The sequence below is a fragment of the Nicotiana tabacum genome, chromosome 20 (assembly GCF_000715075.1).
Source record: "Nicotiana tabacum cultivar K326 chromosome 20, ASM71507v2, whole genome shotgun sequence".
Lineage (NCBI taxonomy): Eukaryota > Viridiplantae > Streptophyta > Magnoliopsida > Solanales > Solanaceae > Nicotiana > Nicotiana tabacum.
In genome coordinates this window covers 35,550,662-35,573,879 of record NC_134099.1, presented here as the reverse complement: position 1 = coordinate 35,573,879, position 23,218 = coordinate 35,550,662, and positions in this window count along the sequence as shown.

Here is a 23,218-nt window from a genome sequence, read left to right as displayed (position 1 = left end):
ACGTGTGCCTGGGGACCGAGTTTTAGCAAATTCGGGATTTTGGGTTTAATTTGATAATTTTCGTGTGGGTTTTGTTCCTTTGGCATGTATTGATGATATGATTCTGATTTTTGATAGATTCAGGGCGATTTGAGGCCGAGTCGAGAGGCAAGGGAATATCGGAATAGATTTTTGTCTGGTTCGAGGCAAGTAACGATTGTAAATCTAGGCCCGAGGGTATGAAATCTTGGAATTTTGTACTGTTTTGATAAATGAGGTGATGCACATGCTAGGTGACGGGCATGGGGGCATGCATCGTTAGGGATTGACTTGGTTTGTCCCGTTGTAGAGCTGCATATTTTGATAAACTCTATATGAAATCTATGTGTTTAGAAATAATTCTGTTAACTTAGGTTAAATGCCATGTTTGGGGCCTTGTGTCGTACTGTTTGGATCCTCAGGGGTATTTTACTTTTATCCTCACACTGTTTTGATTCGAAAGCATATCCTCAGTCATGATTTTTACCTGTTTATTGTTTGATTCAGTTTCATCACTCTACTTTCAAATATATGAAAACTGTTTGGGCTGAGTTCCCTGCTTTTTCACTGAAATGCCTGAGTGGCTGTGAGATTGGTGACTAAGAGAGGCCGAGGGCCTGATGGTGAGAATTATATATTTATGGATCGGGCTATACGTCGCAGCGATATATATATATATATATATATCTATATATATATATGTATATATATGTATGTATATATATATATATATATATGTATGTATATGGATTGGGCTGCACACTGCAGCGATATATTGGATCGGGCTGCACGTCGCAACGATATAGTGCTTGGGCTATAGGAGCCCCTCTAGAGTCTGCACACCCCCAGTGTGACTTTACCCTAATTGGCTTACTTAAGCCTAATTGAGTGTTCAAATAATGCAAGTAAAATTGGCTCAAGTCGGGTATTACTATCTCTAGGTTCAACCCTTTAATTGAGGCTATCAATCTCTTGAATGCACCCAAATTCCTTGTTAGCCTAATTTTCCTAGACTTAGTCCATCTTTCTCAAGAAGAGTCTAAGTCATAAAGGCACGAATCAGTATTTGCAACCACCAATTCTACAACTAAAGCATGAATCAAGCAAAATATTACTAACCCATAAATAATTAAGACCTAAAATTAAAGACCCATTTAATACCCACACTAGGGTTGGGTCACAATCCTAGATATTGGGTTTAGCTACAGCGATATATTGGATCGGGCTGCATGTCGCAGCGATATAGTGCTTGGGCTGTAGGAGCCCCTCTGGAGTATGTACACCCCCAGTGTGACATTTACCCTAATTGGCTTACTCAAGCCTATTTGAGTTTTCAAATAATGCAAGTAAAATTGGCTCAAGTTGGGTATTACTATCTCTAGGTTCAACCCTTTAATTGAGGCTATCAATCTCTTGAATGCACCCAAATTCCTTGTTAGCCTAATTTTCCTAGACTTAGTCCATCTTTCTCAAGAAGAGTCTAAGTCATAAAGGCACGAATCAGTATTTGCAACCACCAATTCTACAACTAAAGCATGAATCAAGCAAAATATTACTAACCCATAAATAATTAAGACCTAAAATTAAAGACCCATTTAATACCCACACTAGGGTTGGGTCACAATCCTAGATATTGGGTTTAGCTACTCATAATCAAGAGAGAAATCAAAGATAAAGATGAAATATAAGCCATAAAAGTTGATTACAAGAATAAAATCTAAGAATATATGCTAAAGCTTCTCTAAAATTACTCTAAATGGTAAAGTACGGTTGTTCACGAGCTCATTGATACAAAAATAAAATATGAAAAAGATCTATTTATACACAGCTAAAATTAATGGACAAAAATACCCCTACGGAGGTTCCGCTGTCAGCGAAATATTGGGCACCTCAGCGCATGGACTTTCGCTGCCGCGCAAAAACAAGTGCGGACCGTGTTTCTTCAATTTTGGACTGGAACTGGGCTAGGTTTCGCGGATAACATAAAGTCTATCGTGTCAGCATTGGCTTCTATTGTGGCCGCGTAAAATGTTCGCGGACCGCGTTCCTCATTTGAGCTCATATTGCAAGGTCTCTGATTCTCTATCCCGCCCTCAGCGGAATTTGTACCGCGTCCGCTCCTGGTAACTTCGCGGCCGCAAAATTTAGACGCGGTCAGCGGCATTGTTAGCACTTGGTTGTAGCTTCTCTGAACATCACTTTTGTTGTAGCATATTTTTAATCGTCTCAGCGGAGTATCATACGCGTCTGCGTAATAATAGTGCTGACAACGCTCCAGTTTCTTTATTTGGGCTTGTTCAAGTTCGACTCCTTTATGAGTTCATTTTAGCTTCTTTGCCTCATTTTGACCAAACCCTGCAGACAAGCACAATAAGTCAGTTTTTGGAAATACGTTTACACATTTTTGATCTAAAACTTAAGCAAAAGAGAGCATTAAATGGGCTAGAATCCATAGTTATCACCTTCCGATACTCCAAAGACCAAGAAGACTGCAGCTCGCAGGTCGAATAAAGATATCGCTTCGCTATCCTACGGATGTAGTTTAGAAGTTACGAGATGAGGAAGAGAAAAAAGAAGATGTCGATTACGACCTGGTGGCTCGAAAGAGGGGGAGTGCCGCAGCTTCAAATGCAGTTGAGCCGGTGGTGGTTGAGGAGGCTCATCTTGAGATCTCGGAGATCTCGGAAAATGATCCGAGCAAAGTCCCCGATACATCGGAAGCTGAAGATGTCTCTTGCCGTGACGAATAATCGACGAGTATATCTACCCGTCATGATGAACAATCGGCGGGTGCACCTGAAGGGTCCGGTTCTGAGGTCCTCCGAAAAGGAGAGAGTGACCCGAGTGTGTTTCTTGGGGCAATCAACATTGATGATTCGCCGACCCTTCCCATATTTTCTGAGGGGCAATTTCGGGAGGCTCGGGCTATGGAGATCCACGACGTGGGAATGACCCACGAAGGGGATGACTTATTCTGTGGCTGCTTCACGGGGGTCGATGATGTTTCCGATCTAGATGTATCGATCATTTTTTATGAGGCTTAGCGACTCCTGAACTAGGTAGACTTCAGCCCCCGTTATTAGTTTTATGTTTGCCTTTATTTTCCTTTGTCTGATTTCCTTCCTTTCTCCATAGGTCGTGACGCTTCATCGGGAAGCGTTTTCCAAATCCCGAGCCAAGCTGAACCGATGTGAGGACAATCTCAAAAGACTCATGGAGGAGAGATATGCCCTCAAAATCTTCAGTGGGCAAAAAGAAGAAGAGATGAAGGACTTTCAAGTTGAACTGGCCAAATCTCACAAAGAGCAAACTGACTTAATCGAACAGGTAACGAAGAACTTTCTTAGAAGTTAGACGTGACAATTCGAGGATGGAGACTAACATTTTGATCCTGTAGGTTCAACAGAAGGCCAAAAAGATCGAGCAGCTTCGCGTGGAGGCTAAGATGAAAGAGGCGGAGACTTTGGGGTGGAAGCAGAACATGGACCGCCTCGCCTCGAAGAAAGATACCGCTCGAGCCCAACTATCTTTGGCTGAGCGTCAACTCCAAAGCATGAAGGAAGAGAGCTTGACCGAGCCAAGAAAATTAAAGAGCTCGAGACTCGGTTGGCCGCTAAGCTTGCAAAGGCTGCATCTGAAGCGAAAAGAGTAAAGGGCGATGCGGAGGCGGTCGTGGTCATCTACCGAGCTGAAGTTGAATTCGCTAACACTCGAACAAAGGAAATTTTTGACGCTGCTCAGGTTCGATCATCCTGCGTTGCCTAGTATGCTAAGTGCCAGTCTCGAAGAGAGGTTCTCGAAGAGATTCATGCTCGTGGTTTTGACCTTACTGCCTATATCGAGAATCCAAAAGTGCTAGAGGCCTAAGCCAAAGCTTTGCTCTCTGATGATGATGACTCCGAGAGCGCGAGCGGATCCGAGAGCGCGAGCGGATCCGAGAGCGGAGAACATGAAGATGATGACTCTTTGTAAATACTTTTGCATATATGAAAGATCCATTTTCTTTCCGATTTGTCTCCGATTTCTGTTTTGTGAAAACTCTGTTTTGCTTTCTCCTTATGATAATTCTGATATACTTTAGGTCTTGTGAGAAATTTGACTCACTTCGTTTCCTTGTGAAAATATTGTTGAAATCGGATTGTTATAGTCTCCATAATCGAGTGAGTACTTGCTTGAATTCAAAGTAGAAAAAACCCTTAAGTTTTGGTTAAGAGAGGGCGGGTCCATGAGCTCAACAATGTAATGGCTCTTAGGCTCTTGAATTGGGCCGATATGGCCTTAAAAGAGTGGCCTTTTCCCCTTTTTGGCTTAAAAAGTTTAATGATATTCCAATTTGTTATGCCTTAGAATGAGATAAATCTATATCCCTTAGGATTCAGCATTATCGAAAAATTTTGTTATGCCTTAGCATAAGTTTCTTCGAGAGTTCGAACAATTTGGTACCTCTTAAAGTTTTCGAGAATTGATGTAATTGAAATCCTATATAAATATGCTGAGGATGACTCTTTTTAACCGGTTTTATCAAAATATTTGAAGGCCTGTTTGATTACGGAATTTGGACGTCTCCGAACTGCGTTAGTTTGTCCGTAGTCTTTAACTTGTTATTTGCCTATTGGGCTTGTTTCTCGATTATACTTCAAATTTGTTCGAAGTATCAGTCCCCGAGTGGGGTAGTCGTGGTTATAAAATCGTGGATTGCCTTTTTAAGGTCTTAAGATTTCGAAGTTTAATAAGTCGAGCATGTCGAATTTCGGATGGCAGTCCCCGAGTACGGGGTTAATTAGTTGCGATTGTCTCTTGAGCCAGTTTCCGTAATATATCGCAAGTACGAAATTATAAAGTAGAAATCTCACTAAGGCATGGAACATCTGATAAGAAAAGAGTACTTCTTTCAATAGATCATTCATGCGCACAAGTTTTGTTATTAGGCTCGGGCAATCTATATGGGCACGGTTAGTTTGACCATTTGGCCCTTTACAAAATTTTCCTATTGAGACCCTGTTGACACAAAGCATCTTCCGTGAAAACATAAAATCTGAGGGTGATGCCCCTCAGTATTCGAGGTTGATTGTAAAGAAGCCTCGGATACTGTTGAATTGTCCCCAGGTAGCACATATAATTGTTGCGCCGTTAAAAACCTCGCCGGAAAAACCTCTTTGGGACAAAAACCGATCTAAGGGAAAAAGAGTACAATGCGTGCTTTAAAACCTGAGGTCCCTTTGTTGAAGAATTTTCCGATGTCTTTGATCGAACACCTGTAATAAGTTAGTATCGCATATAAATGAAAAAGGGAGAGAATCGTTCCTTAGCAATAGTATCGTTTGAGAAGTGACATGTGTTGATATCCAATTTTTCCCTATGTATTTTTATATACAAAATACTTTCAAAATAGCATGTACATACATATATAAGCATGTCCATGAGTTTTGGTATTTTTTCTAATTTTTAAGATTTTAAAATCAATTTATTGTCTATTTTTAGCAGTACAAAATCCAATAATTATTCCCAAGATTATCATTTTGGTGAATAACTTATTTTATTCTCATATTTATACAAAAATATAATTAAGGTGATTTTTGTATATTTTTTACAAATCCATTAGGTATTTTTAAGCTAAATTGCATGTAATTGCAATTATAGCCTATTTAACGATTAGTAGCATTTTATAAATATAAAATTATTTCCAGTATTTTTAAATTTTTATTTATATATTATTTGTTGGCTCAATATTTTTAATTTACTTTTAAAATTATTATTACTATTTTTATAAAATAAAAAGGGAAAATAGGCTATTCAACACTTAGCCCATTTCTATTTCAATTACAGCCCTTTCACCTTTCAATTTTGGCCCTCAATTTGACTCAATTCTGCCCCCAAATAAAACCAGCCCAATCTCCAAATTACCCGACCCCTGACCCGATTAAAAAAACCCCACCTGGCTCCCCTTTGATTCAGGTCGTTGATCATTTTGATCAACGGCTGTAATTCACCCTTTTCTTTTTAATTCCCAAACCCTCTTGACCTAATTCATTTCACCTGAGAGGCTGCCTTTGAACCCCTTCATCTCTCATATCCTCTCGAGCCTCTCCGAAACCCTAATCGTCTCCCACCTTATCTCACCATGTTTCCACCAGAATCCATGACGTCTCCGGCCGTGGATGGTCTGTACTCATCCTTTCTCACCATCAGACCTAAACTATTCAAGGTTTTGAAGCCCGACTTTAATGGCTCTCTTCAGATCCTTCTCAGATCTGTAGATTTATGGCTTTTTCGGCCATTACCCCGGCATGTTCAAGCAATATGAGTCTTTTCGACTCAGGATCTGACTTTCCTCAAGACCTTTCTCATTTCTAGGGTTTTCTCTGAAACCCTAAGTTGTCCGAGGTTCTTTACTTGCTTATTTTCTTAGATCTGGAAAATGTCTGTGTTCTATTGATCTTTTTAAAGGTTTTCCATAAATTCTCTTTTTCAAAATCGTTTAATTTCGATTTAGGGTTTCTGAAAGGTTTTTCAAAAGCGTCTTTCTGATTCTTTTTGTTCTTTCTTTATGTGTGTTTGTCTGTGTTATGCTCGTATGACTTCTTTTACTACGCATGTATTGTTCTTCTACTTTCTTTTTTTTCTACTATACACGTTACTCCTGTACTCACATGTTAATCTGTGTTATGTTTTCCTTACACTTCTACTATATGTGTTTACTGTGAGTTCTTTGATGTTGTTGGCCTTACTGGACTATGTTTGTGTTCTTACTAAGCATGATTCATCTGTTTTTGCCTAAGTTTGTATCACTTTTTCTTCTGAACTTGTTTAAGTTCTGAGTTTTCGTTTTCTCAAAACGTGTTCTCCATGCTCTTAACTGTGTATCGTGTCTGTTTGTTTCTCATAAGTCTTTGGAAAAGACTTCTGAGCCTCTATCGAGTGGCTTGCCTTCTCATCTCTATTGTCTGATTCATCTTGAAACCCCAGTATTTAGGGTTTCCTTTGGCAATTTTGATTTTTGTGTTTGAATTAGGGTTCCACTTTGGGACCCTGGACTCTCAGACTCATTGTGAGTCTACAAACGGGACTTGCAGCCTTTCTTGCTTATGATTCTGAACCTCTCTTTGATTAAACTCTCTTCTAAATAAATTTCTTGATTCACATATTTGTGTTCTTTTATATATGAGAACTCATCTTTCAAAAAGTCTTTACCAACTAATTGATTGATTTCGAATTCCTTTTAATAAGTACTGACTGATTGTTACTGATTTCAGTTAATTGAACCCTCTTTACCTATTCCTGACTTGGTTCATTCGAACTAAGCCTGTAATGTTGATTTTACTGGTTGTTTGCTTGATTCCTTTTCCTTTTTCTTTACAAACCAAGTACCAATGGACTTTTGCCTTAAATAAACTCTATGTATTTACCATTTTTATGCTACTGTGAAAAGATTTTAATCAAATTTCTTTCCTCAATTGTATTCTACCCGTTTGAAATCAAATCCCTTAACTGAAGGAGATCATATGAGACTATTTTCAAAGTTATTTTCTTACATTTCTTACTCGTTTTCTGCACTATAAAAAGGACTACCCTTATGCACTTTTGACACCACTTCGAGTACAATACACGACACCTTCACACTACCCATCTTTAAACTTTCAATTCAATACTTACAATACTGCTTTAAATTCAATACTTCTTTCAATACTATGCTTTGCTTGAGATCTTTTGGAACTGCTTTGCGTACAACTTGGCTCTTTCAAGACTACTGTTTTACTTATATTCCCTGAAACTGGTATGTTCTGGTTTAATTTTCTGCCTCACCCCTATGTGTTTACTTCATAGCTTTAGCATTCCTGTCTACTTTACTATTGATGTTCAGTGATTAAACTACGTATGTCCTTTCTTTGCATCTGTTTCTATAATGAATCCCTACCCCCTATTCCCTTCTATGTGTTTGAGTTAAGGTTCTTGGCCTGGCAGTATCCAAATTACTGCCCAGGTCATAACCTGATCCACAATGGATCCTAACTCCTAAGATTTGGCTAAAAGGCTGGTCAGGGATGTGCCAGCATTCCCAATTGCTGGGCATGACCACCAGCCTGCCATGGCTTTCTCTGATCCCCCCCCTATGCACTTACACTTACTCTTAGACTCTTAAGTTCTGCCCTCCTCTTATGAGCCTTGCTTTGGGACCTTGAGTTCCTTCTGGACTTGGACATCTGAGGGTTGGCCCTTCCACACTGCACTATGATCTTAATTCTACAATGTGTTTGTGGTGTAAGCACTGCCCGGAGCCCCTTTGAGACTCTTAGGATCTTTAACACATCCCGAGTATGAGAAAGGCTTTTGGAAATCCAGTCCTGGAAGTTGGTTTATCTCATATTGTTGGACTTTGAGTCTGAATTAGGCTGTTCAGTTGTAGCTGGAACTTTTGATGTAAATTTTTACCTTTTTTTCTGAGTCATTCGGGTCTGTAATAATTTGTAATAACTATTGGGGATGGCTAGTGGAAAGGGATGGGATGAATGTGTGCAAAGGGGTAGATAACTTGCCTATAGGATTTTCTGATTCCTGCATTCACATAACAGTATGCCTATAGGTTACTTATAAATTTCTGCATCTTAGAAATTATGCCTATAAGTTTTGCATTTCTGCATATAGAAATCCTGTATCTAGTCAATTGAATCAGTTTCGCTATTCCATCTCTGAGTTTAAAATCAGTAGTAATATCGTTTACAATCTGCAGAACTCTTGTTTATAAAACCAGTAATCCTTTCTTTAAAATCAGTGTTGTTAGATGTCATGCCTATAGGTCTCACCTAGGCAAACCATTAGGTGATCAAATAACTGTGTCAGTTTTGATAAACTACAATCAGACAAGGCTAATTCGGACTCCTCATCTGAGAAATATGTGATAATCAGCCTGTCCTAACGCTTTAATTCAGACCATAACCAATATTTGAAGTCATGCTATATATTTGCTCCTCTGGGTGAGGAGTCTTGTTTGAGCCTTAACTGCTATTTGTTTTTCCCCTAATTGCTTATGTGTTTTGTTTTACGCTTAGACTTTTTATCCTTTTAAAACTCTGAAAAGCCCCAACTCCCTCCCCTTTAGGATTAGTAGTCTCAAATGCCTCCGGGACTGATAGGATTGGTACAGGTAATAGAATGCAATAAGAAACGATACTATTCCGCGCTTTAATACCTTAACGGGGTAGTAAGGGTAGATATGGATATGATGATCGGTGCGCTAATACCACGTGTATCCCCTCTTTTGAGGAGTGATTACCGGGTATTGCATTGATGTGATCCATATTATTTGTAAACCTAGGACCCCCTTTCCTTTATTTGTTTATTTTATTCTCAAACTATTTCTTTAAAACTTCTGCTTTCTTTACTTTCGTCAAACTCTCAACTTGCTTGCAATATTATGTGAAACCCCCCCTCTACTTGAGACTTCTATTTGCTTACTTGTTATTCAAAGTCACAATTGTAACATGGCCGGGAACCACACTAGTGGATCTTGGGGGGTGCCTAACACCTTCCCCTCGAGATAATTTCTAGCCCTTACCCGAACTCTGGTTTTCCAACTCAAACTCTTCTTTAGTGTCCTAATGCACTTTAATCATTAGGTGGCGACTCTTCAACCCAAAAAATCCAATTCCCAAGAGGGAACGAGTTGTCCTCCCAAATGTCATGAACCCGATTTCGCCTTAGGAAAAGGGGGCGCGACAGCATGGCGACTCTGCTGGGGATGCTTTAGGCTTTTATCATCTCATGTTACTTGTGACTTCACTGCTTCTTTATTACCTTTATTTAATGTCTTTACCTCTTTTCTGCTATGAAATTGACTTGGCTCTTTCTTTCTTTTCTTTAATGCTTTCTTTTACCGCTTTCCTTTAATGTCGTTGTAATTATGAGAAATTATTGTAATCATTACTTTATGAACGTGCAAATGTGTGACAACTTGTTTTATTCTTGTAATTGCATATTCAACATCATATTCCACTCGTGCCAAATAAAATATCATAGCAACGCTAATAATGAGTGGTTGCACCCTTCCAATATTATCATCCCCCTAAATGTGGTAAAGGCGTATTTGCGGTAAAACTAGTCCATCAGCGGTGCAGTCGACGGTTCCATGCATTTCCCTCTTGAGTTGTTCGCTCAAGGGTACCGGTCTAATACCTCATAGAAACCTTACTCTGTTCAATTGTGCATGCATCACTGTCAAACCTAGTCGAGTCAGTTATGTTGCCCGCATAATGACTCTTTAGGATAGCCTTGTCCAAAGTCCACTGGGTTTCCTTGAAACCTAAACGGACACTACCATGTCTGTGCATCTATTTGGAGAACTAAATGCTGCTCATACTAATTATTGATATTTAATAGCTGAGTCTGTCAGAAGTATGGCCTCACCCTTTTGTTTTGCAGAAATGAATGACAAACTTCCCGACTTTGGTATGGTCAACATACCCTCACTCTTGCTGACCTGGTGGAGGAACCTCTCATCAAGTAACCAAATCAACGAATGGAAAAAGAGTCACCAGGGCTAGTGAGAAGCTGGAATATTTGGAATACAGTCTGCTGGAGTTGGAAGGGAAAGTGAGGAAAAGAGTCACTGACTGTCAAAATGCTGAGGAAGGCAAAGGAGAATGCCTGGCAAAGGCATTTTTACTAGAAAATCTGCGCGAGCTGGAGGATCTGATCAACGAAAACATTCAACCTGAAGAAGGTCCTTCTGGGACCAAGTAGCTAGGAGTCTTTTCTTTTGCTTTAAGAATGTAATAAGGCCAATGGCCATTAGTGACATTTTATTTTATTTTTAGTGTCGTTTTGGGATTTGTCTTATTTTTATCAATAAAATGAGGAATTTAGCATTATAAGTTCTCCAAATCAACTTGTCGCTAGGCCTACCTCGGGCACAACGAGTCTCCCAAATTAGGACACGATTTATATTTTTGCACTATCTGTTTAAATATTGCAACGTTTTCTTCTCATAACCCGCACTAACTTGCTACCTTTGTTTTTATTTTTTTGTTTTATTCCCCTCCCCAAAGGTTAGTTCGTGCACTCTGGCATCGTCATCATACTGCACAAGATCTAAGGGACCTCCGCTTCCTCCTCCTCCGAGTCCTATCAGAAACAAGAACAAGGGAAAAATGGAAGATTTGAGCAACATCAGAAAGAAGAACTCAGTTGAAAGGGTAGAGGTTCCTCAGGGTATTCAGGTTTCCAAGGAAAGTGCCTCCCAGCTCGAGCAAAAGTTGTTGAAATTTTAGGAAGAACTGGACCAAGTTCGGAACTTGGCAAGCTTGTCGTTTTCCCTCACCACCCCAGATGTCAACTTTCCCAACACTCAAAACCCCACACCTCCACAAAACATCCCGAAACCACAAAACTAACCCGCTCCCCATCACCATTGCAACACATGCCACACTTCAAACAACACCCCACTGCTCATCCCTAAACCACTAAACTCCACAAATGATCATCTCCACAACACCCCCATCTATATGGAAACCATACCACACTATACTAAACCTATTTCAAGAACATCTGAGTCTGATGACAAAGACTCTCTTATCAGGAATCTGTCCGCAGAACTCAAAAAGCTGACTAGCCGAGTTCAGGGTGTTGAAGGAAGAAAGTGGACCGAGGGATTGAATTACGAAGACCTTTGCATTAAACTAGATGTTGAACTGCCCGAGGGGTACAAACCTCCCAAGTTCGAGATGTTTGATGGAACAGGGGATCCCAGAGTCCATTTGAGGACCTACTATGACAAGCTAGTCGGAGTAGGGAAGGATGAAAAGATTCGCATGAAGCTCTTTATGAGAAGCCTGAAAGAGGATGCTCTATCTTGGTACATTAGCCAAGACCCGAAGAAGTGGTCGAATTGGGTAAGTATGGCGTCTGATTTCATGGACAGATTCAGATTCAACAAGGAGAATGCGCCAGATGTGTTCTATATCCAGAACTTAAAGAAGAAGCCTACGAAGACATTCCGCGAGTATGCTACTCATTGGAGATCAAAAGCTGCCAAAGTAAGGCCGGCTTTGGAAGAAGAACAGATGAACAGATTTTTCGTCCGGGCTCAAGACCCACAATATTATGAGAGGTTGATGTTGATTGAAGGCCAAAAATTTTCCAACATCATTAATCTAGGGGAAAGGATCGAGGAAGGTATTAAAAGTGGTATGGTCACAAACTTTAAAGCATTACAGGCCACCAACAAGGCTCTACAGTCTGGTGGTACATCCAAGAAAAGGGATGTGAGTGTCGTGATGGTTGCACAGAGAACAAAGTCCCCAATCAAATACCAAACCTACCTATTACCTCCACTCACATATCAGCCTACCCCAAATTACCAAGCACCCTTTCCCTCTTACCAAGCTCCACCGCCTACTTACCAATCATCTCCACCTCCCACATATCAGCCCACTTCGCCCAGATACTCTCAACCCGCATGTGTCTACCAAGCCTACAACACCCAACAAGCCCACTATCAATCACCTCCCCCTCGCCAAAATTTCCCTAGACCCCGACCAAACTTCGACCGCAGACCCCCTACACAGTATACCGCCATTGTTGAACTTATCGACCAGCTGTATGAAAGGCTCAAAGCTGCTGGTTACGCCACCCCTATCACTTCCATAAACCCCGAAAACCCCTCCCAATGGGTCAACTTAAAAAAAACCTGTGCATACCATTCCGGCATGAAGGGGCATACCATTGATGAGTGTCACTCTCTGAAGGATAAGATCCAAGCTTTAATTGACAACAAGATCATTGTGGCAAAGGAGCCTACTCTGAATGTTCGTAACAATCCTCTACCAGACCACAAGGGTGGAGGTGTTCACATGTTTGAGATAGAAGACGATTGGGACCTCAAAGGGTCGATTGGATTAATCGCTGAAGGTGACGAGCCAAAGAAACCAACAGTCACCCTTAACTCGATTGTGGTCTAGATGCAACCTTCTGGAGACGCCGAAGTGAACATGTCCATACCACTTGAGTTCGAAGCACCTTCTTCTACAAAGACGCCAGGGCCTATTGAGGTCGAGTTTGGGTCCCCAAAGGCACCTGTACCATTTGAGGTTGTCGTATTACCTCCAAAAGCAAGGGTGCCCATTCGGGTGGCCATGACAGCTATAACACCGTTCCACCCAAAGGCCATATCGTGGGATTACACCGCCGAGGCGAGAAGGAAAGGGAAAACCAAATCTGGAGAAGCAATTGCAACACAGGGTATGACAAGAACTGGCAGGGTTTATACTCCAGAACATCTAGCTGAGTCCAGTAAGCAGACCTCTGGATGACCAACTATCACTGAAACTGGGTCTGATGATCTCTGGAGGAAGATACAAGCCAAAGAGTATTCGGTCATTGATCAGTTGAACAAAACGCCAACCCAGATCTCTATCTTGGCTCTACTACAAAGCTCTGACGCACATAAGAATGCGTTATTGAAGGTACTGAGCGAGGCATATGTGCCCAGCAACATAACTGGAGGAGAAATGGTAAACATGGTAGGGCAAGTATTGTAGAGTCACAAAATCACTTTCCACGAAGATGAGCTGCCACCTGAAGGGCTAAGCCACAACAAGGCATTACACATCACTGTGCAGTACGAAGATTATTTCATCACCAGAATCCTGATTGACGGATGGTCCAGCCTCAATATTTGTCCATTAGTGACTCTCAGAACATTGGGAAAGAACCTGCATGAGATCAAGGATGGAGCCATCAATGTCAAAGCTTTCGATGGATCCCAAAGGTCCACTATTGGGGAAATCAGTTTGTGTCTGCAAATGGGACCGACTTGGTTCGACATTGATTTTCAAGTGATAGACGTCCCAGTATCTTACAACTTGCTATTGGGACGGCCCTGGATCCATGCCGCTGGGGCTGTAGCATCAACCCTACATCAAGCAGTGAAATACGAGTGGAATCACCAAGAGGTAATTATTCACGGCGATGGTAGCAATCCCATATACAGTCGCCAGACCATCCCAGCAATCGGAGGAAGAAGGAAGATAGGAGGATAAACCTACCATCACATTGAGCGAGTCAACGTCGTGGACAAGGATAAATGGTGGGATAACAAAATTGAAAGTATACTGAATTGGTGTGGATACGAACTTGGCAAGGGACTTGGCAAGAATCTCCAAGGAATCACTAATCCTATCAAGTTGAAGAAACACGGTACCACTTTTGGTTTGGGATATGAATACACTTGGGAGGAGTTCAACCACTGGTCTCTACCATGGCGCAGTCCCTACTACCCGCTGGAGCATCCGATACCTCGCTTAGAGCAGACCTTCCATCCAGCCGATGTCATATATGGGTCGGAAGAAGAGGAAGCACTAGCGGCGATGAGGAATTTGTTTTTGGAAGATGATAATATGGATTGTTGTGTCATTTTTGAGGAGGAGGGGGAGGAAGGCCCTTCTATACAAGCTGTGAGCCGAGGAGCACGCCTCAACAATTGGTCTATCAGAACCACCAGGGCCCGAAAAGCTTCGGGCATTACTATTACTTATCTTGATGAACCGACAATTATGACACACAACGAGACAATGCAATAAATGGATATAGACTCAGAAGAAGATGATATACCAGAAGAGGTTGTTAAAGAGGTTGAGGATTTTGAGAACAGACCTAAGTCTAACCTGGACAAAACTGAGATTGTCAAACTGGGAGATGCGGAAAATGTCAAAGAAACGCGCATCACTGTTCATCTATCACCATCAGAAAAGAAAGAGTACACGAAATTTCTAAGGGAATATGAGGACATATTCACCTGGTCTTATGATGACATAACTGGTCTCAGTACATCTATTGTAGCTCACAAACTGCCAACCGATCCGACATGTTCACCAGTAAAATAGAAGCACAGGAAGTTCAAACCTGACATGAGTTTGAAAATCAAGGAAGAAGTCACCAAGCAAGTCAAAGCCAAGGTTCTCAGGGAAGTAGAGTATCCAACATGGTTAGCCAATATTGTGCCAGTGCCGAAGAAGGATGGGAAGGTTAGATTCTGTGTCGACTACCAGGATCTCAACCGGGCCAGTCCGAAAGACGACTTCCCCTTACCGAACATACACATTCTAATTGACAACTGCGACAAACATGAACTGCAGTCGTTCGTTAATTGTTTTGCTGGGTATCATCAGATATGGATGGATGAGGAAGACGCGTATAAAACAGCTTTCATTATGCCGTGGGGGATGTATTGTTACAAGATGATGCCATTTGGGTTAAAGAATGTTGGGGCCACCTACATAAGGGCCATGACTACTATTTTCCATGACATGATACACAAAGAGATCGAGGTGTTTGTAGACGACATCATCATCAAATCCAATAGAACCACTGACCACATGGAAGATCTGAGGAAGTTATTCAACGGACTAAGAAGGTACAACTTGAAGCTGAATCCCGCCAAGTGTGCATTCGGGGTTCCTACCAGAAAACTACTTAGGTTCATTGTGAGTCGCGAGGAATAGAACTGGATCCATCAAAGGTCAAAGTCATCCAAGAATTACCACCACCGAAGAACAAGAAAGAGGTTATGAGTTTCTTGGGAAGACTTAACTACATCAGCCGGTTCATAGCCCAATCCACTATCATTTGTGAGCCACTCTTTAAGATGTTGAAGAAGGACACTGCTACCAAATAGACTGATGATTGTCAGAAAGCCTTTGACAGAATCAAGGAATACCTGTCAACGCCGCCAGTTTTGGTCTCGCCCGAGCCGGGTAAACGTCTATTACTCTACCTTGTAGTATTGGATGGAGCTTTCGGTTGTGTTCTGGGGCAGCATGATGAAATGGGAAGAAAGGAGCAGGCCATCTATTATCTCAGCAAGAAGTTCACCCCGTACGAGGCTCGGTATTCTCTATTGGAATGCACCTGTTATGCTCTGACTTGGGTAGCTCAGAAGTTGAGGCACTATTTCTGTGCCTATACTACTTATCTCATATCAAGAATGGATCTTTTGAAGTACATCTTTCAGAAGCCCATGGCCACTGGCAAGCTAGCCAAGTGGCAAATCCCGCTGAGTGAATTCAACATTGTTTACGTGACTCAGAAGGCAATCAAAGGGCAAGCACTGGCAGATCATCTTGCTGAAAATCCCGTGGATGGAGAATACGAGCCTCTAAAGATGTATTTTCCTGATAAAGAGGTATCTTTCATAGGGGAAGATATTTTAGAATCCTATGAAGGTTGGATAATGTTTTTCGATGGAGCAGCAAACTTCAAAGGAGTTGGCATAGGAGCGGTCCTAGTATCAGAAACTGGCCAGCATTATCCAATGTCTGCCAAGCTCAGGTTCTCGTGCACCAACAACATAGCCGAGTACGAAGCCTACATCTTAGGGCTCAAGCTGGCCATTGACATGAACATTCAGGAATTTCTAGTGATCGGAGATTCAGACCTGCTTATACATCAGGTCCGAGAAGAATGGGCAACCAAGAACTCCAAGATACTCTTTTATCTGCATCATGTACAGGAGTTGAGGAAGAGGTTCACAAAGACAGAGTTCCAACATGTTCCTAGAGTTCAGAATGAGTTTGCCAATGCATTGGCTACCCTATCGTCCATGATACAACACCTAGACAAGAACTTCACTGATCCTATTCTGGTAAAAATCTATGATCAGCCAACTTACTGTGCTCATGTAGAAGAAGAAGCAGACGGAAAACCTTGCTTCGGAGATTATCTAACAATTTCTTTCATAGCGGAGGAATCATGTATAGGAGGACTCCTGATTTGGGATTACTAAGGTGTGTCGACTCAAAGGAAGCATCCAGGCTATTAGAGGAAATTCATGTAGGGACCTGCGGTCCACATATGAACGGCTTTGTCTTAGCCAAGAAAATACTCCGAGCTAGTTATTTTTGGATGACTATGGAAACAGACTGCATCCAGTATGTCCGAAAATGCCATCGCTGTCAGATACATGTAGACATGATAAAGGTGCCTCCAAACAAGCTTACTGCAACAAGCTCGCCATGGCCGTTCGCCTCTTGGGTAATGGATGTTATCGGACCTATCGAGCCTGCCGCATCAAACGGGCACAGGTTCATTCTAGTGGCAATTGATTATTTCACCAAATGGGTTGAAGCAGCATCGTACAAAGCAGTGACTAAGAAAGTGGTAGCAGATTTTGTCCCCGACCGTATTATTTGTCGGTTCAGAATTCCGAAGTCAATCATCACTGATAATGGTTCCAATCTCAATAGTGACCTAATGAAAGCCATGTGTGAAACCTTCACGATCAAACACAATAATTCTATAGCTTACAGACCTCAGATGAACGGAGTTGTAGAATCCACCAATAAGAATATCAAGAAGATACTAAGGAAGATGATAGAGAAGAATAAGCAGTGGCATGAGAAGTTATCATTTGCTTTATTGGGATACCTCACCACAGTTCGCACATCAACCAGGGCAACTCCCTATATGTTGGTTTATGGTACAGAAGCAGTCATTCCCGCCGAGGTAGAAATTCCCTCCTTGAGAATCATACAGGAAGCAGAACTTGACGATGCAGAATGGGTAAGGAGTCGCTACGAGCAGTTAGCTCTTATAGATGGGAAGAGAATGAATGCAGTTTCCATGGTCAACTTTATCAGAACAGAATGTCCATAGCCTTCAACAAAAGAGTCAAGTGGAGACAGTTTACACCGGGGCAGCTAGTGTTAAAGAAGATTTTCCCGCTTCAAGATGAAGCCAAAGGGAAGTTCTCTCCCAACTAGCAGGGTCCATACATGGTTCACCGGGTTCTAACCAGAGGAGCCCTCATACTTGCAGAAATGGATGGTGAAGTTTGGCCGAAGCCGATCAATTCAGATGCAGTGAAGCGATACTATGTGTAACTCTTACGATTTCCTATATGATGTAATTTGAACTACGCCTGACCTGATTCCCGTTTAAGAGGGGATACGTAGGCAGCCCTATGGGTTCGGTCACAATTTAATAAAATTTTCATTTCCCCCCGCTATTGGAAACTGGGGTAGAATTTTGAGGAGGACCCTCAAAATTCCAAAGTTGATTTTAGCCATTTATTGCACGCAGCCGTCAGAAGCACCAACCCAGTAAACTGGGGTAGAATTTTAAGGAGGACCCTCAAAATTCCAGAGTGAGAGAGGTTTCAATGTCTTGAATCGCGTCGCATTCGTCGGTTCATCTAAAGAAAACTATTTTAAATTATGTATTTATGTTACATTTTTTCTAAATCATGCATGTCTGGTATCAAAATTGTTTTGTTTAGCAACGCTACCCCAATGATACACAACGCCAAGTAGGACAAGTGAAGCTCATGGGGAAACAAACTAACCTTCCCCCCTTTACAAAACTCACGATTTTTCTTTGGATGCAGGCACTCAAGTTGTAAAATCATCAGATATATCTATACACTCACACTTCCCGAGAATACAACTCTCGGAATCATCACCTATTTATAGTTGCTATCCGTACACGACATCCATAGTAGGCACAATATAGCAATCAGCTATCAGTTATCATCTATCAGCTAAGAGATTTCATTACTATTCGCCTTTTATTTTCTGCATTGCATAAGGCTACCTTTCTGTCTTCCGAGGTTAAGCTCTACATCCATCTGCATTTCTCTGCATTGCATAAGGCTACCTTTCTGCCTTCCGAGGCTATGCTCTGCCTCCATCTGCATTTTCTGCATTGCATAAGGCTACCTTTCTGCCTTCCGAGACTAGGCTCTATCTCCATCTGCATTTTCTGCATTGCATAAGGCTACCTTTCTACCTTCCGAGGTTAAGCTCTGATCCATCTGCATTGCATAAGGCTACTTTTCTACCTTCCGAGGTTAAGCTCTGCCTCCATCTGCATTTTTATGCATTGCATAAGGCTACCTTTCTGCCTTCCGAGACTAAGCTCTACCTTCATCTGCATTTCTCTGCATTGCATAAGGCTACCTTTTTGCCTTCCGAGGTTAAGCTCTTCCTCCATCTGCATTTCTCTACATTGCATAAGGCTACCTTTCTGCCTTCCGAGAGTAAGCTCTGTCTCCATCTGCATTTTCTGCATTGTATAAGGCTACCTTTCTGCCTTCTGAGACTAAGCTTTGTCTCCATCTACATTTTCTGCATTGCATAAGGCTATTGCCTTTCGAGGTTAAGCTCTACCTCCATCTGCATCTTCTACATTGCATAAGGCTACCTTTCTGCCTTCCGAGACTAAGCTCTGTCTCCATCTGCATTTTCTGCATTGCATAAGGCTACCTTTCTGCCTTCTGAGGTTAAGCTCTACCTCCATCTGCATCTCCTGCATTGTATAAATCTACCTTTCTTCCTTCCGAGGTTAAGCTCTACCTCCTTCTGCATGGATGAAATACCGCCACCTTATTTCTCTTGCATGGCTAAAATATCGCCACTCTATTTCTCTTGCATGACTGAAATACCGCCATCTTAATTCTCTTGCATGGCTAAAATACCGCCACCCTTTATTTACGTCTTGCATCGGCTGAGAGATTACCACCTTCTGCATTTTCATAGGCTGAAAGATCACCAAATTGTCCAAAGGCATCACTGTTCGGAGGCACCATTTTCATAGCACGAGAACGCCATGTCATGGCCTGAGGACCCCATTTTATCTTTTGCATATCATTATTCAAAGACATCATGGTTCGGAGGCATCATCCTCATAGCCCGAGAATATCATTTCATAACCTGCGAATCTTTTATCATACGTTTCGTGGCCCAGGACATCATGGTCCGAGGACGTCATCCTAACCGTCCAAAGACAGCATTCACGGTCTAACGGGAACTTGCATCACGTTTAAATTTATGCACAATATATATATGCCAGTATTGTTCATTCGCAGGTACACCGGCTAGCAATGGCCATCCCAGTAGGAGCGATCCTGCTCCAGTTCCCACAGCCTATTAGACTCTGATCATCCTTTCTCAACCTGAACATCGCGTCCGCTTTTCGAAAATCTCCATCGGCACACTCCGTTGATGGATCCCGAACTATATATGGCCTGATTCTTGTAATACCAGGGATATATAGGCAGTTTAGAAACCATAGATCGGTCAAAACTCTTCAAAATCGTTTCATTCGGTCAAAATTGGTCATCATATCTTTACCCGACAACTCTTTCATTCTTCCTGGGTAAAGATGGGCAGCTGTTGATATCTAATTTTTTCCTATGTATTTTTATATACAAAATACTTTCAAAATAGCATGTACATACATATATAAGCATGCCCAAGAGTTTTGGTATTTTTCCTAATTTTTAAGATTTTAAAATCAATTTATTGTCTATTTTTAGCAGTACAGAATCCAATAATTATTCCCAAGATTATCATTTTGGTGAATAACTTATTTTATTCTCATATTTACACCAAAATATAATTAAGGTGATTTTTGTATATTTTTTACAAATCTATTTGGTATTTTTAAGCTAAATTGCATGTAATTGCAATTATAGCCTATTTCACGATTAGTAGCATTTTATAATTATAAAATTATTTTCAGTATTTTTAAATTAATATTTATATAGTATTTGTTGGCTAAGTGTCTTTAATTTACTTTTAAAATAACTATTACTATTTTTATAAAATAAAAAGTAAAAATAGGCTATTTAACACTTAGCCCATTTCTATTTCAATTACAGCCCTTTTACCTTTCAATTTTGACCCTCAAATTGACCCAATTTCGCCCCCTAATTAAACCATCCCAATCCCCAAATAACCCGACCCCTGACCCGATTAAAAAAACCCACCCGACTCCCCTTTGATCCAGGCCGTTGATCATTTTGATCAACAACCGTAATTTACCATTTACTTTTTAATTCCCAAATGCCCTTGACCTAATTCATTTCACCTGAGATGCCGCCTTTGAACCCCTTCGTCTCTCAAATCCTCTCGAGCCTCTCTGAAACCCTAATCATCTCCCACCTAATCTCACCATGTTTCCACTGGAATCCATCGCGTCTCCGGCCATGGATGGTCTGTACTCATCCTTTCTCACCATCAGACCTAAACTATTCAAGGTTTTGAAGCCCGACTTCAATGGCTCTCTTCAGATCCTTCTCAGATCTATAGATTTATGGCTTCTCCGGCCATTACCCCTGCATGTTGAAGCAATATGAGTCCTTTCGACTCTGGATCTGACTTTCCTCAAGACCTTTCTCATTTCTAGGGTTTTATCTGAAACCCTAAGCTATCCGAGGTTCTTTAGTTGCTTATTTTCTTAGATCTGGAAAATGTCTGTGTTTTATTGAACTTTTTAAAGGTTTTCCCCAAATTTTCTTTTCAAAATCATTTAATTTCGATTTAGGGTTTCTGAAAGGTTTTTCAAAAGCATCTTTCTGATTCTGTTTGTTCTTTCTTTATATGTGTTTGTCTGTGTTATGCTTGTATGACTTCTTTTACTACGCATGTATTGTTCTTCTACTTCGTTTTTCTACTATACACGTTACTCCTGTACTCACATGTTAATCCGTGTTATGTTTTCCTTACTCTTCTACTATATGTGTTTACTGTGAGTTCTTTGATGTTATTGGCTTTACTGGACTATGTTTGTGATCTTACTAAGCATGATTCATCAGTTTTGCCTAAGTTTGTATCACTTTTTCTTCCGAACTTGTTTAAGTTCTGAGTTTTCGTTTTCTAAACGTGTTCTCCATGCTCTTAACTGTGTATCGTGTCTGTTTGTTTCTCATAAGTCTTTGGAAAAGACTTATGAGCCTCTATCGAGTGGCTTGCCTTCTCATCTCTATTGTCTGATTCATCTTGAAACCCCAGTATTTAGGGTTTCCTTTGGTAATTTTGATTTTTGTGTTTGAATTAGGGTTCCACTTTGGGACCCTGGACTCTCAGACTCATTGTGAGACTATAAACGGGACTTGCAGCCTTTCTTACTTATGATTCTGAACCTCTCTTTGATTAAACTCTCTTCTAAATAAACTTTTTGATCACATGTTTGTGTGTTTTTATATATGAGAACTCTTCTTTCAAAATGTATTTACCAACTAATTGATTGATTTCGAATTCCTTTTAATAAGTCCTGACTGATTGTTACTGATTTCCTTTAATTGAACCCTCTTTACCTATTCCTGACTTGGTTCATTCGAACTAAGCCTGTAATGTTGATTTTACTAGTTGTCTGATTGAGTCCCTTTCCTTTTTATTTACAAACCAAGTACCAATGGAGTTTTGCCTTAAATAAACTCTATGTATTTACCTTTTTTATGCTACTATGATATGATTTTAATCAAATTTCTTTCCTCAATTGTATTCTACCCGTTTGAAATCAAATCCCTAAACTGAAGGGAGATCATATGAGGCTGATTTCAAAGTTATTTCCTTACCTTTCTTACTCATTTTCTGCACTATAAAAGGGACTACCCTTCTGCACTTTTGACACCACTTCGAGTTCAATACACGACACCTTCACACTACCAATCTTTAAACATTCAATTCAATACTTACAATACTGCTTTAAATTCAATACTTCTTTCAATACTCTGCTTTGCTTGAGATCTTTTGGAACTGCTTTGCTTATAACTTGGCTCTTTCAAGACTACTGTTTTTACTTGTTTTCCCTGAAACTGGTATGTTTTGGTTTAATTTTTGCCTCACCCCTATGTGTTTACTTCATAGCTTTAACATTCCTGTCTACTTTACTATTGTTGTTTAGTGATTAAACTACGTATGTCCTTTCTTTGCATCTGTTTCTATTGTGAATCCCTACCCTCTATTCCCTTCTATGTGTTTGAGTTAAGGTTCTTGGCCTAGCAGTATCCAAATTACTGCTCAGGTCATAACCTGATCCATAATGGATCCTAACTCCTAAGATTTGGCTAACAGGCTGGTCAGGGATATGCCAGCATTCCCAATTGCTGGGCATGACCACCAGCCTGCCATGTCTTTCCCTGATCCCCCCCCCCTATGCACTTACACTTACTCTTAGACTCTTAAGTTCTGGCCCCCTCTTATGAGCCTTGCTTCGGGACCTTGAGTTCTTTCTGAACTTGGACATCTGAGGGCTGGCCCTTCCACACTGCACTATGATCTTAATTCTGCAATGTGTTTGGGTTGTCAGCACTGCCCGGAGCCCCTTTGAGACTTTTAGGAACTTTGACACATCCAAAGTATGAGAAAGGCTTTTGGAAATCCGATCCTGAAAGTTGGTTTATCTCATATTGTTGGACTTTGAGTCTGAA